Below are 19,927 nucleotides of genomic sequence, written 5' to 3' on the forward strand. Positions count from 1 at the left end.
AAAGGACCTGGATATGCTTGCAACCATCATTTTCTTTGGTGGTTGCTGAGGTTGTGGCTTTCTGTTTGTTTGATGCTTCTGGTCGTATTCAGTCAGTGTATTGGCCACCAACACCGTACTTGTTTCCACTGTTTGTGCTTGTCTGCATAGGGAAAGATGCATGTTTAATAGTAACTATGGAAGGTTCACTGCATATCATAATATCCTTGCACATCACGCGCACCTATTAACGCTGTGTCTCATTGTAAGGATCTTCACGCGTTCCTGTTTCCGCGCCTCTCTTGCACGTCGTCTGCATAGCCGCATGCACACTCATCCCTCACTGGGTATTAGCTGTATGAAATGATTACATCGATTCTTCTCAAGCATCTGAAGGGTTTAATGGAGTCGGTCCCAGCCCACTTTTGCTGGCGCTCAGTTAATTGAGGATCGTCTGTGTCTTGAGAGGAGGAAGCTTCTTCGGTCCCCAGCAGATGCTGACACCTCATTACCTCTCGGAGAAGCCCCGCACAACTTCAAGTAGATTAAAACATTTCATAAAAAGGATAATGCTAATGGATAAAGTGGTTTGTATTCTGTCTTGGGTTATGCTTTAATAAGCTCGGAAGTGAAAGAGTCAAGCAAATGCAGAAAACAGAAAAGAGAGCGATGAGGGGTGACAGCCTGGCACATATGATGAAAGAAAACAGAGGGACGAATAAGACAGACAAACTGAAATGAAACAAACGGGTAGGCAAATAATCTGGAGAGCGACACAGTTGACACAAAGATATAGAGGAGCTGAGAGAGAAAACAGTACAAGAGAGGGCACGTGATAGCGTGAGAGAGAATTAGGGAAACAAGAGCGGCCGGGAAACTGAAAGTACGGCCGGCCAGCCATGAATAACAAGCAAATCCAGAAAACTGGAAAAAGAGCGATCAGGGGTGACAGCCTGGCACATATGATGAAAGAAAACAAAGGGACGAATAAGACAGACAAACTGAAATGAAACAAATGGGTAGGCAAATAATCTGGAGAGCGACACAGTTGACACATAAAGATATAGAGGGAGCTGAGAGAGAAAACAGTACAAGAGAGGGCACGTGATAGCGTGAGAGAGAATTAGGGAAACAAGAGCGGCCGGGAAACTGAAAGTACGGCCGGCCAGCCATGAATAACAAGCAAATCCAGAAAACAGAAAAAAGAGCGATGAGGGGTGACAGCCTGGCACATATGATGAAAGAAAACAAAGGGACGAATAAGACAGACAAACTGAAATGAAACAAACGGGTAGGCAAATAATCTGGAGAGAGACACAGTTGACACATAAAGATATAGAGGGAGCTGAGAGAGAAAACAGTACAAGAGAGGGCACGTGATAGCGTGAGAGAGAATTAGGGAAACAAGAGCGGCCGGGAAACTGAAAGTACGGCCGGCCAGCCATGAATAACAAGCAAATCCAGAAAACAGAAAAAAGAGCGATGAGGGGTGACAGCCTGGCACATATGATGAAAGAAAACAAAGGGACGAATAAGACAGACAAACTGAAATGAAACAAACGGGTAGGCAAATAATCTGGAGAGAGACACAGTTGACACATAAAGATATAGAGGGAGCTGAGAGAGAAAACAGTACAAGAGAGGGCACATGATAGCGTGAGAGAGAATTAGGGAAACGAGAGCGGCCAGGAAACTGAAAGTACGGCCGGCCAGCCATGAATAATTAGGGGAGGAGAAGCCGCTGAGCACATGCTGGGAGAAGCCCTTTGATGTGATGGCGGTCGTGAAAAAATGCAATTAGGAGGGAGGGAGGGAGGCTGATGCGCGTGCTTGTTTGGTCACGTGATTCACGTGAACTCGACGAAAACCGCACAGAAAAAAGCCTTAGTTTGACGAGTATTTGGAGCACTAGAATTCTCTGCATTTTCCATTCCTGCGGAATGGAAAAGGCGAGACCTAAAAATGATGCAGAAGTGGCGCAAGAGGCTTGTAAATTAAGCCCCTTACCTTAATCTCCCCGTGCCTGAATGTGTAAAGTAACAGGTGATCATGTAAAGTGCTCCAATACCTTCGGTCTAGTTCGCGCTATATTAAATCTGCAACAACAAAAAAATGTATATTAATGAGCCAGGATTCGCTCGGCACATCCCTGTGAATGCATTGGGGACCGGCACTTATTTTGCTCATCAAACATTGACTGCGAGCAACAGGGAAAGCACACCAAGGGGGAAGAAGGGGGTGCGAGAGATGGAATAACTGTTGCAGAGGGAGAAAACCGGAACCCGCAAGGGGTAGGGAGATTCCGATAGTGGATGGAAGAGGCATGAGGTAAAATTAAGTCTGTCCCTCCTTGGTATTAGGTGCGCTGACATTTCAAAGCACCGATCGCAGGTGTCTGTGCTGAGCTCTGGGCACCAGCACTCATCCTATTACAAATTAAGTACTAAAGCCACTGACATATGTAAAAGCCCCTATTCATCCAGCCAAAGACTGGTCCGCATTCCCCAAAAGCCCATCATTTCAATGGCGGCTTAGTGCTTTGAAGCCATTCACATACAAAGACCTTAGGTATGAAGCTCATTTTACAAATGAACATCCATGCAACCCTCCCAAAGCGAACCCTACGGACAAACACTAATTCGGTCACTAAGAGCATCTGCAATTGATTTTAAAGAGCAAATGAGCATTAGCAGCCCCTGAGCAAGCCATTGGCTGGGTCAGGGGCTGCCAACGCTCATTTGGAGCCTTGGAAACATCAGCAGCAATTCCCCAGCACCTACGTTGCAAAGCCTGGCGTTGGCTGAGCAAAAAGTAAGGAGAGGCGCGCAGCGCTGTATTTCAATCTTTGAGCAGGATTGCACTTGCATTTTAAACTATTTTCTAAAACCTGTTTTTCGTCATATCTTAAAACTTCACTCACCTCGTTTCCCCGGTCCACCACTGACCTGGTCAGCTTGTTGTGGAGGGAACACGATCACAGGGGCACACCGGATGTGACTACGAATTCCGCTGTGCATCCTGCACCAGTCAGACGGGCCCTCACCCGGATTTAGTAGATGGCACTACAGGAGCGCAGCGGACGGGCACAGCGGGCGCTTTCTCAGCGCGCCGAAGACTCGCCAAAGACAAGCCCGTCTGCGCCCGTCCGCGCCTGTACGTCGCCTCTCGCCAGGGACCTTAGCCCGGAGAGGAGGGGATCTGTTGTCTACTCCATAGGAGATCTTCTAAATCTTAACGCCCCAGGAGCCACATGTAAGACATTGTCACTTGTACATCAGAAAAACATCCTCAAGTGTCCTTGTGGCTATAGCCTTCCCAGACCTCTGACACTCCCATCCCTTGCTGCCCTCCCTCAGCAGCTAATTACCGTCGCACAAATTAATATTAGATCCCTATCCAATCATCATCTGAAAATACAGGACCTAATCAAAAACTATGCCTTAGATATTCTATTCCTTACGGAGACCTGGCTGCAAGAAGACATGCACTCCGTCATTAATCTAGCCACTCCACTAGGATACTCTATATACACGGTAAATAGACAATCTAGGGGTGGAGGCATTGCGATGATGGCCAAATCCCAATATGCATGCTTATTCACTAAAATCGACATAGAAGGTAGCGAAAGTGCCCGCTATAGCATCAAAATTAGCCCTCAGTTAACTATCAGGGATCCTGATTTACAGACCTCCAGGACAAGATAGTAGCTTTATTCAGGCCCTCCTTGAAACCGTGAGCTCCCTGGTAACTAAGACAGCCAATTTCAATATTTTTGGCGACTTAAACATACATTTTGATCTCACCACAGATAAGAAGATTGGCAGTCTGCTTGCAGACCTGGCCGCGTTTCAGCTCTGCCAATTAGTCAGTGGCTCTACGCACATTGGTGGCCATCTCCTGGCCCCATCATTTCTAATTTGGAAGATGTGACAGTAGAGGCTCCTATCCCCATGACATGGACAGACCACCTCTTGGCGATCATGACCTTACCTGTCAGGGGCACATCCAAGTCAAAACCTGCCCAGCAAGTGCTGAAATGACCTTGGAGAAAACTTCGCCTTGAAGAATTTCACACACTCCTCAAAACCGACCCCGTAAAACCAACAAAGACGTTGAACTAGGCTACAAAGGCTTCTGGAAATGGATCACCCAGGCGCTAGACGCTCTTACACCAGCCAACTGGACCAGGGCACGCTCCCAGGTGTCAAGTCTGTGGTACAATGAAGAACTTGCCTCCCTTAGAAAAAACTGTAAAATTGCCGAACACAAATGGAGAAAGGCCTATGACCCCACGCTGAAGTCACAATATGACCAGCTGCAAAAAAAACTACCATAGAACTATCTGCAGAACTCGAGCCTCGTACTATGCTAGGGAGATTATTTGTAGCCAATGCCCCTCTAAAACTATTTTCAAAATATTAAAGGAGCTAAGTATAAAAAAAAACAGCAGAGGAACTAAACACTCCCCCGACACACTGTGAAAACCTGGCATCCTTCTTTATTGATAAGATCCAGAAGATATATAATGCCTTCCAAGCCAAGCCATGTCTCAAAGCCTTAGCCACCAGGGCTACCCACAAACTCACTGAGATTCCTCCATTGAACCAAGAGGAGTTCCTCAAACTCTGTGACAAGATTAAAATAGGCTCACCTGTAGACCCCCTAAAACCTGAACTTTTCAGAGCAAAGGACTGGACTATTCTCAGTCCTCTCCAAGACATTATAAATCTATCCTTTTCCACTGCCATCATACCCACCAGATGGAAGCAAGCCTTGGTAACCCCCATCATTAAAAAACCCACATTAGACACCCTCTTTGCCCGAGAACTTCAGACCCATCTCGCTGCTCCCCTGGCCAGCCAAAGTAGCCGCATCCCATGTCAACACCATTCTGACTAAATTACTTATATCTAATTCCATCTTAGATAATTCCCAACATGGCTTACGTGCAGGACATAGCACCAAGATGGTACTCCTGAGTGTCACAGAACATCTACGGTCCATTTTGGATTCTGGTAAGACGGCAGCACTGATACTTTTAGATCTCAGTGCTGCCTTCGACACGGTGTCTCACGTGTTGCTATTCCGACTTGAGGAGGCTGGAGTATCGGGACAAGCCCTAAACTGGTTTCACAAAATACAAAATGTCCCTGTAGGAATTATTTGACCATTAATGCCTAAATTATTAGTTCGTCACATACGCGATCGATTATGTACCAGAAGCAAGGAAGAAACAGAATTAAACTGTTCTTTATTATGTTGTTATTCAAATAATTTTCGTTTTTCTTTTTTCACACAAAATGTACGATATGGCAACAGAAAATACTACTACATTTGCAAAATCAATTAACAGTAGTTTATGGCAACTTTTGCTAATAACATGGAGAAACCAATGCCATGTCCTTGGAATTACTCTAATTTTAAGGACATGCCATTGGTTTTTCCATGTTATTAGCAAAAGTTGCCATATACTACTGTTAATTGATTTTGCAAATGTAGTAGTATTTTCTGTTGCCATATCGTACATTTGGTGTGAAAAAAGAAAATTATTCAAATAACAGCATAATAAAGAACAGTTTAATTCTGTTTCTTCATTGCTTCTGGTACATAATCGATTGCGTATGTGACGAACTAATAATTTAGACATTAATGGTCAAATAATTCCTACAGGGACATTTTGTATTTTGTTATATATACCCAGTCCCTTTGGGAATATTGGGTGGCTCGGTTTTGTATAACACTAAACTGGTTTAATGCATTTCTATCAGACAGGTCATTTCGGGTTTCCACTCCCCTGTTCCTGTTGAAAGAGCGCCTTATCAGTCAAGGAGTACCGCAAGGGTCTGCACTCAGTCCGACCTTATTCAACGCTTATGTTCAACCACTGGCTGAGGTGGCCAAGAGATGGGGGTTGTCGTTAGTATTGTACGCTGACGACACCCAGCTAGTGGTAACATTGAGTAAGGATGATGGACTGAGTGCACAGAATTTTAAACAAGGCCTTACTGACATTACAAACTGGATGACCTCAAACTTTTTACAGCTTAATGCTGGCAAAACTGAGGTCTTACTGGTGGGAAAAGAGACGGCGGCCTGGGATAACAGATGGTGGCCCGAGGCACTTGGTAACTTGCCGGAGCCTAAAAGCCAGGTGAAAAATCTGGGAGTCTGGATAGACCCTGCCCTCAACTTTACCCACCAGACAAAAAAGGTGGCAGCAATGTGCTATGGGATCCCTCGGAACCTTAAGCCTATACTAAAGTTTTTCGACCCCCAGACACGTCAGCTAGTAGTCCAGTCAGCTATCCTCTCACGACTGGACTACGCAAACTCCTTACTTGTAGGAGCGAACCAGGCCAAAAAATCCAGACTTCAACGAGTCCAAAATGCAGTGGCTAGAGCACTGACAGGCCTCCCTCGTTGCAAATCTGTGAGTAGCACGCTCATTAAACTTCACTGGCTCCCGGTGGAGAAGAGGATCCATTTTAAAACCTTATGCCTCGCATTCAAGGTCTTGAAAACTACCTCGACACCTATGCTGAGCCCTCTATTAACAGCATAATCACCCTGTCGTGCCCTCCGTTCGGAGGGCCAAAACTTGGCAGTCGTCCCCAGTTTCAAGCTGGCCCGAATGGGCGTTCGCTCCTTCCGGCACCTCGCAGCCAGGCTCTGAAATGATCTACCTTCTCAAATTCGCGGACTCAACAACCTGCTGTTGTTCAGAAAGGCCATAAAAACCCACCTTTTCTGCTAAAATTTTCTAGGTGGGCAATCCATGATCTCCTTCCGCTGTTGCTTACTCCCCTTCTTTCTGCAAGCGCCGGGGCGCCCCTTGACTGGGACAGTCGTGCGCTGTAAAAGATCCCATAACATTAACATTAACATTTCATTAACATTAACATAACATTAACATGGCTCAAATGAGCATGTCAGGCTGGTCAGAAAAAGGCATCCGTCCAACCCAACATGCGCACTTCACCCCAAGGAGGCCGGCACCGGCCTATCATCGAGCAGGCTTGGAGCAGAGGCTTCTTCCTCCCTTCCCCATGTAACTTCTTTGCCGGGGTGATGGTCATCCCACGCACTGGAGTAAAGAAAATAAATGGAATCATCTATTGATTACACATTTTTAATATGGCAAAGAAACACGGGAGCGACGCACGCACACCCATATAAAGAGACTGCCCCGACTACAAGAGAGTAGCTATCCCTTTAGAGGGTGGGTTTGTGGTTGGGGAGCTGAGCAGGCAGGTAAACCTGGCCACAACAGTTGCAGCAGAAACCAGCAAAGCAATGACAATCACTATAATATGGTGGAAGGAAGAAAAACGAGACTTTCAATAACTGGAAAAAGGTGCATGCATGGGCATGTGGGTCTTCTAAATTGAATAAGATTGCTACTTGATAGAGTTGCTCTGACCCCTACCAGAACCATTCTTTGTGCAGACTCAAGTGCTGAGATCCAATCAGAAGAGAGAATCAATCAATCTGGGCTCTCAAGCCTTGTTGCAGAAAGAAGCAATAATGCCGGTTCTGGAGTTTCAAGGCTTTTGTTCAATTCCATTATTATTTCCCAAACAGTGAGGTAAATGGTGATCTATGTGGGATCTCAAGAACATGAGCAAATAAGTCTAAATATATCATTCAAAATAGTTCCATTACAAGTGGTTATTATACCTTTGGTTTCACATGAGGACTTTTTAATGACTCTCAAACTGCCGGACATGTTCTAAAAGGTGCAGATTTCTGGAAGTACCAGAGGTTCACTGTAGAGTCTCATGATCAGTTCAAAATACTTTCCTTCAGTCTGTCTTCATCCTGGAAGGTGTTTACAAAGGTATTGGCTGTGTTGGTTGCTCATCACAAGGTGTTCAAATATTCCCCTACGTAGAAGAATGGTTTATTGGGTCATCTTTTTCAAAGGCTAAAGCCAGTGTGGAATTAGTGTGAAGCCTTCTAACCTCCTTTGGTTTCCTACTGAGTATGGAAAAGTTGCAAATCATTCCAACCAACAGAAGAATTTTACAGGGGCTTTGTTCAACCCATGAGAAAGCACAAGTATTTTTTTCCACAATCAAGGGGGTTGGAACACCAGTGTATCTGCTACAACTTCTGAACCATCAAGAGGCCTCTGTTCGGCAGTAGTTGAGGAAGCAGGGAAAGAGGACTGTGTTGATGGCAGTGGTACCATGGTCTCTTGTTTACACACATGTGGAGCGGCAACGTGTACAATGCAGATTTTGGCTTCAAATGCCGTGCATAAAACATAAATCGATGACAGGAGTGATGAATCTCCAAACAGATGGCGTAGTTTTCAAATGCTTTTATTAGGTTTCATATCATCCACAGCCTACGCGTTTCGCCCAACACGGGCTTCTTCAGGGCTGTAAACAATACATATACAGTATGTATAAGAAAACATGTAATACCCGTTATAAAATACATTACATTTACACATTTATTTACATATATACAATTTAAAAGGATACCCATGATATAGAAGGGGTGAGAGACCATGTGTGCCTTTTCTAGAATAATAATAGCAGGATCTTCTTTCTCATTGTGGTAACTCTGGAATAGTGTATATCAAAATGACATCGTCCGCGTAGGATAAGTGGGTTAGGGGTAGGGGTAGGGTACCTAGTTTAGGTGGGTGGGATGTGATCTTGTTGAGCTTTTGCGCAAGGTCTGCCATGAAAGGATTCAAAAGAGGGGGGGCCAGGATGCAACCTTATTTGAGCCCTCTGCTGGTTTTAACTTTTTTTATAGCCTTGCCCATATCCCAGGTTTACTCTAATCCATGTGTTGGAGTATAAGAGCAATATTCCTCTGAGTATTTTATCCGGGACGTTCCAGCTGCGCAGTTTTCCCCATAAGATGTTACGGTCCTCGCTGTCGAAGGCCACCTTTAGGTCAATGATACAGCTTTTTTCTTCGGATGTGTTAGAATTGGGGGTCTCTGTCACAAGTGCATACCTATGCCAACCAGACAGGGACCCTCTCCTCTAGTCAGGGCAAGGGACCTACCCTCCAAGAATAACCCCTGCTCACCCTTTAGGTTGCGTGGCGCGAGCAGACAAGGCTAATGCTTAGGGCGCAATAGTCAGTTAAGCATTTATGGCTACACACAGCAAAAACACTGACCCCCCCCCCCCCCCAGAAATGGACACCAGGTTGTATTTTATGTAAAAATACGTATACTTTGTGTAAAAGATAGGAGATTTTCAGATTTATCACAAGACCTTAAATAACTTGAAATTTAGGATGCACACAATACTTTCTTGAAATTAAGGGTATAGGCTTCCCTGTTGCAAGTGTCTTTAGATCAGACAGAATGCTTCCAAAAGGTAAGACTAGTCTTCCTTGGAATGTTTCAGTGAGGAAAAACAAGGCTGGTGTAACGTTTCCCTAATGCATAAAACAAGGCTTTCTTATAAACCACTTTAGGGATGAAAAACGATGCTTTCTTGTAAAATGCTTTTAAGGTTCTTCTTCAATGCTTTTCTAATACTTTAACTTCCCCCCAAAGGTGCAGTTCTGGATTCAATGACAGTTGGACTTTCTAGTCCGATGCAGCACAGCTCCTGCTGATGCGCGGGCCCCCCGGGTGCGGGGCGGACTCAGGACGCTGGTCTGGCAGAGCCGGTCCGGCTGGGAGGCAGACGTCCTTTTGTGGCAGGCAGGCAGCTTCCTCTAGAGGCAGCAGCGGCACGGGCGGCCTGTACTCAAGTACAGTGCGGCCCTTGGGTGCGGCGCAGCCTCGGGGACAAGGTGCGGGCAAGATGGTACGCTTCCGGCGTACGGGGCAAGAGGGTACGCTTCGAGCGTATGGCGGCAAGTTGATACGCTTCAGCGTATGAGGCGAACTTCACCCGAGCAAGCTAGTGCGAGTCATACCCGGCACAGAACCACAGGCCGGTACAGCTCGCAGGATCAGGGCCGGTCCTAGGCATGGACGGTATGGGCAGCTGCCCAGGGCCTCGCGCTCAGGAGGCCCGCTGCCGGCCCCGCAGAGCAGGGGGCCCGATATGAAATGCGGGAAAAGCGCGGGCAGTAAGGCACTTAAAGGGGCCTCACATCTTCCCTTTCGCCCGGGGCCTCAGAAGGCCTAGGACCGGCTCTGCGCAGGATCAGGGGTGCTTGTTCTCCAATTGCAGGCAGATTCCAGGCGTACGTCCCTAAGGCAAGGCAGTACGTCTCGTGGGGGTCAAAATTGAAATTGCAGGCAGATGCGAGGCGTACGGCCCCAAGGCAAGGCGGTACGTCTCGTGGGGGTCAAAATTGAAATTGCAGGCATATGTGAGGCGTATGGCCCCAAGGCAAGGCAGTACATCTCGTGGGGGTCAAAAACAAAGGCTGGTGTGATTGCGGTACGCTTCTGGCGTACGCCACCAACACTCCGAGGGTGCCCGATGAAAGCAGGCAAATGCTTCTTTTTCGTGAGGCGCGCGCACAGGAGAGGGTGCGCTTCGATGCACAAAGCGTCTCCGGTGCTGCGGCACAATTACGATCTCTCCTTCCAATGCGGCAGGGAGTGCGGGGTCCGTAACAGGAGGGCGAAGCGGGTGTTGGCAGCCCAGCGACATGGTGCGAGGACAGCTCAAGGCAGAGCGGGTCACATGGGGCGGGCAGGCACAAGACGGCTTCACGCAGGTCCAGGGACACAGGACGCACTTGTAGCGGATCCAGCGGCAGGGGAGAGCCAAGCAATTTCTTCACAGCTTTAGCAGGCAGGCAGAGTCCAATATTCCCGGGACTCCGTCAGGGGGCCAGCTCTCTTCCAGGCCCTTGGAGATCAGCTTGGAAAGCACAAGTTTTTGTAGCAAGTAAAAATAAAAGCAAAGTCTTTCCAGTAGAGTTGCTTCCTCTCCTTTGGCAGCAAGGTTAACACTGTTGGTCCGTCCCCCAGGTTAGGGACAGTCTTTCTCCTTCAGCTTCCTTTGATTCCTTCTCCTCAGGCAGAGGGGGCGTCTTGGTTCACAAGCAGGATCTCCTTTCTTAGGAGCAGGGCTCCTACATTTATAGTCAGTTTCTTTTGTCTTTACAGGCCAGGGGGGCCTTTGCATAGTCCTTTTCAGTCCTGGAGCACCTTGTTTTGCAGACTCTGCCTTCTTTCAGTGTGAGGGGCAGCAGACGCTCCGCAGGAGGGGGAGCCAGCATTGAGATGACTAGTACAGTCCAGGGATACCTTATTGACAGTCCCCCTTCTTCCTGGGCCAGGTGTCAGGCAGAGTCATCAGTCGCTCCCCAGGAGGTGGAGCCAGCATTGTGGTGGCAGAGCAAGCCCTATTCAGAGTCAAGGGGCACTCCCATCACCTGTCATCCCTAGCCCTGTCACTCACACAACCCAGACCGCAGATACACATCCTGGCAGAGGCGGGCTGAAATGGTTAGACAAGCAAATGCTAACTTTCTAAAAGTAACATTTGCAAACACAGGATATTAAAATAAACTTTATTAAAAGAAATATTTTATTATTCTGAGTTTAGGCATACTAAACTTGACTATCTACCATGCTCCCTGAGTCTGTTGGTATTTTATAGTGTAATAATTCCAGCAGCCCATTTTGGCCTATGGAGAGTAGGTGGCCTTACAATAGTGATAAACGAAATTGGCAGGAATTCACTATTAGGACATGCCACACACATCAGGGCTAGTCCTTCCTTATGCTTACAATGCACCCTACCCCAGGGCCCAACGTAGGGGTAACTCACATGAAGTAAAGGGAAGGTTTAGGGGCTGGCAAATGTGTGCACTTTCCCAGCCAGCATGACAGTACCAGACTGCATGCAGGTTCTGCAGTGGCAGACCCTAGACATATTTTAAAAGGCTGCTTCTGTGGGTGGCGCAACCAGCGCTGCAGGCCCACTAGCAGTATTTGCCCTTACAAGCCCTGGCACTCCTGGTGCGCTTTACTGGGGACTAACAGTAAGTCAAATGAGCCAATCATGGAAACCAATCACAGGTACACTTTACATCGGGAGCACTTGCACTGCGGCACAGATTGGCCATGGCGCAGTGCCTTGAGCAGCTAACACCAGCAAAACATCTGAGGCACATTAGCAAAAAGTGGAAGGGAGACTCACGCCAAGGTGCCAGGTCTAAAAGGATGTATTTATCGGCTATCAGTGAGAGTGATAAAATATTTGTTGTTGTCCCGCACCCTTTGCTGAAGCCTGTTTGATTAAGCGGAATTCGTTTTGAGCTGTCAGACCAAGTAGTCAGATCATCCAAAAGTAATGAGGAGTAGTGCTTCGCGTCCACGTCCAAAGTTGCTTTCAGCCTGTAACTTGCTGGGGACGTTCTGTCTCCACCTTTGAAAATCGGAGTAATCACTGAACCTTGTCAGCTTGTCGGAGTTTGTCATTCTCTCTCTACTTCATCGAACAGTTTTTAACTCAGGACTATGTATCATAAGGGAAGAACTACTAAGAACATCTGTGGTAGATAACCAAGAACAATGGCTACATTCTGGGCAAAAAGAGGAGGGTTATCATTACAGGAAATCTGTAGAGAGGCCACATGGGCGAAAGAGATGTTTTTTTTGTCCCATTATAGATAGGATTTGTTTCCCAATAATCCTGGAAGTTCTGAGACTTCAGCTTTGAAACCAACAATGAAGTAAATGTTGAATAAATATGTTTTAGGTTCATAGCAAGATATAATTGTGACTTGGTACTAATTGATTTTGGTAAATCCTCAAGTGTACGTAAAGTGACTCGGAGGACAGGCATGGGGGGTTATGCACCTATCGCATACCGGTAATCATAATTCCCGTTAGGCTAATCCTCCTCGTCACAGAGTGAATCATTCACCTTTGAATCTACTATTTTAGACTTGGATATAAGCAGGAATTCAGAAAGGGAGGAGGGAGCCTCTGAATGAACTTGTCTGCCTAATAATAAAAATAAAGGAAAGAGTGGGTAGGAGCCACGGTCTGAAAGTGGGGACAGCCTCATGTATAAGTACAGTGACTGGGAGGGCTAGCAGAAGGGTAATATTTGTAGTTATTTTAAAACAGAAATTCAATTCAGGGAAAGGATTCCTATTGGAGTACATATTACCAAGAAAGGTGACAACGTTTTAGGATGGCCACAGCGGAAGGTATTAGAAACTAAATAGGATGCAAATGCTTCACCTTAAGCTCATCAGTGCAGGCAGATGTTGATGAAAGTTTGATCGGGTGTCCAATAAAACATCATAGTGTCTCAGTGAATTTGTGCCCCAAATTAGAATGAAGGAAGCGGATCACATGGGCTATATTATATAACGGACGGACTGCCCTAGACTTAGTCTCAGCACACTTTTAAATGGGTGTGCTTGAAACAGACCTGGTCAGTGTACCCAATTATAGTAAATGAAATGCCCTGTTGGTCTGTCTTTCACCATGCTGGTGGCAATCAGGCATGGTCTCAAAGGGTGGCAGATAGCCCCCTGTAGCCGGGTGCAGTTTGGGACTGCACTCGCTTGCAGGTTAATGTCTGGGGGATCCATAGGACCACCTCTCTCCCTTTTCAAGGAGCACACAGATTGTGTGCCACCTCTTTGTGGCACATAGTAGGTATGCCCGCTGACAGCCCCTTTGCCGCTGCACCCATGTCTAGAATGTGGTTAGAATAGAGTACCCTGTTGTACTCCTATAATTTGGTACTTACTATAGGTGCTAAGTCTAAGTGACTGAATAAACCATTTTCATTGGCTTCACATTACATTCAAACTTTCTAAAGGCATCAATTGTCAACAGACAGGAATAGAATACAAAATATTTTGGCTACTTTGAGACATTTCATAATGTCTGGCATAATTGATGTTGATGAAATTCAGAGGACTTAATTTGAATAAACAATTACACTAGCTGTTATTTATTTGACATTTAGCAGTGCATACCCACATTTTAAGACCTCTATATGACCGAATAAGCAATTTTCACGTACTCAACTTGATATGCATATTATTTGATTTTGGTGTATTGCGTAACAGAAATCCATCTAAACAATGGGGCATATTTATGACTTTTGTGGTGCAGGGCAGCGCAACACGTCACCTTGCTGTGCTGCCCCGTGACACAAGGAAAGAGTACAAATTTGCTGTATTTAACCAATAAGGCGCATTCCTGTCCTTTTCCCTTACGCTGGTGCAGTTTTGCCAGCCTAGCGCCAATGCAGGCACCCTTGCACCATTGTGCAAGGGTGCCTGTGTTGTAGGAAAGATTGTTTTTGTGCAGGAAGGAAGGGGCACCTTCCTGCTCAAAAACAATCCTGAAAGACTTTTTGCATGATGTGTGATGCAGAATGAGCACACAAAGAAAGAGGAAAAAACGTTGAGAAATAAAGATATTTCTTCTTGTTACACCTCTCCTGGGGAGGCGTATCTTTTGGCTCATTCCCAGGTTTATCTGTTCTTGTAAATCTGTGTCATAAATATGCCCCACAGTTATTTTAGCTTTCTCACTCATGGTCTATTTCTTAACATCATAAATTGCAAAAAGACACAAGCTTTGAAAACTACATAGTTTGACCATTTTAAGGTACTTGTTAAGGACGAGCATTATTTATAGAAAAAAATGATCTCATTGAAACAGAAAAAATAGCAATTGTTGTTTAGTTTACATCCTGCAGTGACTGACCAATATTTAATTATTAGAGAGAACAAGGGTCCTCAGGGAATGCAATAAAGGTACAAATAAACATATAGACCACAATAAGTGCTATAGTACAGCTTCCCAGCCCAGCCGGGGAGGGAATATTTAATTTTCAAATTTTTAGAATCAAATTTGACCAAGAGAGGGTCATATACAAGGAATTAGATAGGGCACAATCCTGTACCTAACCAGAAAGATTGAAAAAACATTAGAATATAGAAGGAGATAGAGTGAAAGAAGTTTTAACAGGCAAGAAGGGTTTTGGAGCCAGTTGTCGCTTGCGAAATAATAAAACAATCAAAGCAAGTCTTGACATACAGTGTATGCAGAATAATACACAAATAGATTTCAGCAACACTGTTTTTAAGCGTCAACGTTTCGATCCCTTGGCTCCTAATGAACCGGGATCATCATCAGGACTAAACCGGACAGAGGATTGGACCTCTCTCCTCTAAAAGCCAAAATTCCCTCCTCACATGAACTCTTGATCTTCGGAGCTCTCAATGACATTCGAATAATTCATTGACGTATGCTTATATTGGATAATTGGTATTACTGCATGGAATAGAAAATTTCTTTTTCAAGTATATATTCTGATTGAACTCAATGCAATGAATGTATTATTGCGACCATTGCCATACAGAAATTCCTTTGTAAATTAGTCCAATGTGTATAAACGTCAGGCATAACAGGCTAGTTACCTCAGTAGAGCATGCACCTTTACTCGTAAATTCACCAAGGGTATAGCACCCAATAACTAATCACTGGTTTATGCACCCTTATTCACACCCACGAGATATCACCAAGTCCCTAATCCCTAACCCTGAACCTACTCATGCCTGCCCAGTCAATTGGGTCCTAAACCCCTCCATCATGGCCGCTGTAACCGCGGCCTGCACGTTTAGTCCGTCTTCCATTCTGGCAGCTTAATATTCACAGCCTGCAGGAATCGAGCGACCCGGGAACAACGGATCCACGCTGCCGGCGCTTTGCAGTGAGACCATCGTGTCTTCTCTCCCTACTCACCGCAGATCCCACCGCGGATCACGGTAAGCACCGACCTGGCCTCCCCCTTAACATCAAGCTAATGTTCACCCTTGATCACCCAGCTCCTAACACGAGTCCTCCGTTTCACCACAGAGACCGCCGATTCAAGCGGCGTGACAATCCAAGGGCTGCTAACCCTCACAGTCAGAAGACTCCCATTTCTACGGCAATACCTCCCACCTCCCACTGATTCTAAGGTGTAATAAGGTAAGCGCCGACCGAGACCCTCTCCCTGTATCGTTAGGGTTGATCCAGTGCCATAATCCCGTTTTAATGCAATTTCCCTTTTATTTAGCACTCGCGGTTGCCGATTCAAGCGACCTCATCTAGGGAGCACGAATAGACCTGAAATTCACGGCCTGACCCGCCTAGCCAAGGTAATTGCAAATACCTCAGTGCCCAGTAATTTCCACACCTGATCAAGCACGGCTGACATTACCTGAATTCCCGTTCTCAGGTCCCTCCAACCCTTGGTCCCTGACAGTAATCCTTACGGCCGCACTGAGCCCGACCAAGCCAATCATTGCAATTTGGCAGGTTAGTGAATCCCTTGACACTTTATCACGGACAACTCACTGGATCCAGGCATGTAGTAAACCACCAGCATGATTTTTTCCTAGCGTTCCTCATTCGATTTTTTCTAGATCGTCTTTGATCTTCTTGTAGACTGTATCTAAATTCTTATCCTGCCTCGACTATGACTCCCTGTGGTATTACTAGATTATTCTTATTAGTCTGTCTGTGTAACTAACTAAGATTGCACATTTGGCAAAAGGTGTTAAACGAAACTCCTATTCTAGTCAGCAATAGCTCTCTATGGGGAACATCCTTTACGACGCGGATTTTACTCCGCAGTACCCTTACAACGCGTCTTTTACAACGCAAGTCGTAACCATGGCTTGCGCTGGAGGGCGCTACAGGACAAGGAATAATTTAATTTACTATCCAACACCTTCCCTACTGTATGTAGGCTGGTGTTGGAATAGTTAATTAAAAAATTCCTAAGTCCGCACCCCTCCAACGCAAGTCGTGGTAACGACTTGCGTTGTAAAAAACGCGTTGTAAAGGTACGCGTGGTAAAACCATGCGTCGTAACGTCGTACATCTCTCTCTATGCACTGAGTGCAGTCCTCTGGGAGTGTCCATAATGTCTTTTTTTTTTTTTAAACCTTTATTTGGAGATAGGCAAGATACAGCAGCAGTGCAATCATGGTACATACAGATGAGAATGGACAGTGCAATATGACAAAATGATCAGACAGTCCAGAGTACAATTCGACATATACGACAGTGCATGCAGCAATGGACAAAGCAATTGTAAACACGCATCGCATAGCGTATCTAAACATAGCAGCTACCCGTGGAGGAGGCAGAAGCTTTTAGCGTACATTCTTGGTGGGGGGGAGAACCGTAGCACTCCAGCGGACGGTCCAACCCTCAAGCATGACGTGGTCCACACAGGCCCACCCTCCGAACTCCATCGATAAGAAGACATGCATCGACCCACCAACCCGTGAACAGTGACATCACAGTAGGGCGTGTATACCCACCATCTCAGCAGAAGAGGAAGACAATCCCCCCCTCAACCCACGCCAGAGACCCGTGTAATGTCAGTGCGGCACAGCAAACACTACGCCGGCGTTAACCAATTCCAACCCGGTCTTCACTTTCCGACTCAGGGTCCTGCACCGCCCTAGTGAGGAGATACACCTGTAACGGGCTCCAAAAATCCTTGGGTCTACATCTCACGGGCATCAGCTCCGCATAAACGTTATATTGGTCCTGACAGTAAATGAGATCACATAGCCAGTCCTTGAACCGTGGCACCCTGCCACGTCCCCAACAACAGGCCACTCTACGTTTAGCTAACAATAAGGCCACATCAGCAAATCTATGGTGGGAGGCAGGCACCTCCTTGGTTTATCCCAGCAGGAGGACCAAAGGGTCGAACAATACTCCATCCTCAGTCATAATCTGAAGAGCAGCATGGACCTGCATCCAATACTCCAGAACGTCCGCACATTCCCACGCCAGGTGCAGGAAGTCGGCACCCTCCACCCGGCACCGAAGACACCGATCGTCCTCCGCCAGTCGAAACCGAAGTTTCCTCGCCGGGGTATAATAGAACCGTTGGACAAATTTATAATGTATAATTTTCAGACGGCAACTGGAGGAGACGTTAGCAGTAACACCACAGCAGTACTTCCACTGTTCATCAGAGATAGTGATGCCCAGCTCAGCGTCCCACTGCTCCCGAACCCGACTGGACGGAACAGCACGCTGCCGCCTAATGGCACCATACAGCTTCGAGACCAAATGACGACCATCAGAAACCAGGAGTACGTGGAGTGGGAGGGTTACCTCCGGTTCCGCAGGAAAATCCGGTAGCAAGGCACGAAGGCCCTGCCTAAGGCGAATATAATAAAACAGCTCCAAAGGGGAACCGTCGACAGCACCAAAAAACTGTGCCCGGGTACGGAAAGTGCCCTCATGAAAAATGCCACCCCATGTAAGGATCCCAAGTCGCTTACAAAGACGCTGAAACCCCGTCTCCTGTAACAGAGAAAGAGCAGGGTGATAGGCCAGAGGTAGTTCCGGCGAGTAGAGAAAAGAAACACCCAGTAAACGCGCCACACGTTTCCAAGCATCCACCGTACATGTCACCGTCGTCCGATGTGTGTCCACATCGGCCACATTGCCCAGCACCATCCCCTCAAGCGGAAGCGGGTGGGCGACCCAGTGTTCAGCCGCAACTTGTGGCATAAACGGCGTGGGACGCATCCAATGGTAAGCATAGTGCGTTTGAGCGCTGAGGTAGTAAAGTTCAAAATCAGGGACATCAAAGCCCCCATCGGCATAGGGTAACGTGAGGGTAGCCCACGCGACACGCGGCTGTTTGCCCCCCCAGAACAACCGGATGAGCTCCGATCGGAGTCGACGAAAAAAGTAAGCCCCTGGGTGATACGGAATGTTTTGAAAAAGATACAGAAACCGGGGCAGAACCACCATTTTGATAAGGGACGCCCGACCAGCCATGGACAGAGGTAACGACATCCACCTCGTGACGTCATCCGCCAGCTTAGTAATAGCCATGCCGTAGTTAAGCCTAACAGTCTTCCTCCCTGTCCAACGAGACAACAATACCGAGGTACCGCAGTTCCGAATCGCACCATTCCAAAGGGAAATCAAGAGGAAATCGATGAACCGCCACAGTGAGCGGGAAGAGTTGGGACTTCTGCCAGTTGATATGTATCCCGGAAACACCCCCAAAAGCAACCAGCTCCCGCAACAGTGCATTAAGATTCGCCTGTGGATTTTTCACATAAAGCGTGACATCGTCAGCGTATAAAGAGATGCCGACTTGGCGTTGAAAACAATTGAACGCGCTCTGTTGGTGCCGCTGGCGAATCCGGCAGGCTAGGGGCTCATGGCAATGGCAAATAGGAGGGGCGAAAGGGGGCATCCCTGTCTGGTCCCCCTAGTAAGAGGAAACGGAGGGGAAAGTACACCATTCACCACCACCCTCGCCACCGGGTCGGCATACAACAGTTTGACCCAGGATATAAAGATCCGAGGAAATCCCATCCAGCACAGAACATCAATAAGGTAACCCCACTCCACGGAATCAAACGCCTTAGTGGCGTCTAGAAACACGTCCGCTACCGGGATCTCAGGAGCAATAGTCGGGATGAGGGAAAACAAAGTCCGAAGATTGTGGTAAGTCGCGCGACCAGGCACAAACCCAGATTGGTCAGGCAAAACAATAACGGGCATGAGCTCAGACAGCCTGACCGCCAACACTTTCGCGAGTATCTTCACATCACAATTAAGCAATGAAAGGGGCCTATAGGAACCCACATCCAGGGGATCCTTACCCGGTTTGAGTAACGAGGTAATAGCGACTTCTCTCATAGAGCACGGCAGCCGCCCCTCCTCAAGGGACTCCTCAAACACCTCGCGGAGAACAGGAGCCATAATATCCACGTAGCATTTATAGAATTCAGCAGGAAGACCATCCAACCCAGTGGCTTTCCCGTTATTGAGGGACATGATGGCCTCCCTGATCTCCTCCACCTCTAGGGGTCGACCCAAGAACGCCCTATGATCGTCCGACAGCCAACAAAGCGCCAAATCATCCAGGAATCCGCCATAACGTGCCTCCCCTGACTGCTGTGTTGTGTATAATTGGGTGTAGTGGTGAATAAATGTCCGCTGTATCTCCGCAGTGTCCCTACAGTGAGTGCCATCCGGCAACACCAG

The 19,927-nt window shown here is 46.9% G+C and overlaps 1 pseudogene; it reads left to right on the forward strand.

Moving 5' to 3' along the window:
• The window catches only part of LOC147711101 (uncharacterized), a 36,655-nt pseudogene extending 18,600 nt beyond the window's left edge, over positions 1 to 18,055 (forward strand).
• Positions 18,056 to 19,927: the final 1,872 nt, after the last annotated feature.

Source organism: Lissotriton vulgaris, chromosome 5, assembly GCF_964263255.1.
Source record: "Lissotriton vulgaris chromosome 5, aLisVul1.2, whole genome shotgun sequence".
NCBI classification, from domain to species: Eukaryota; Metazoa; Chordata; class Amphibia; order Caudata; family Salamandridae; genus Lissotriton; species Lissotriton vulgaris.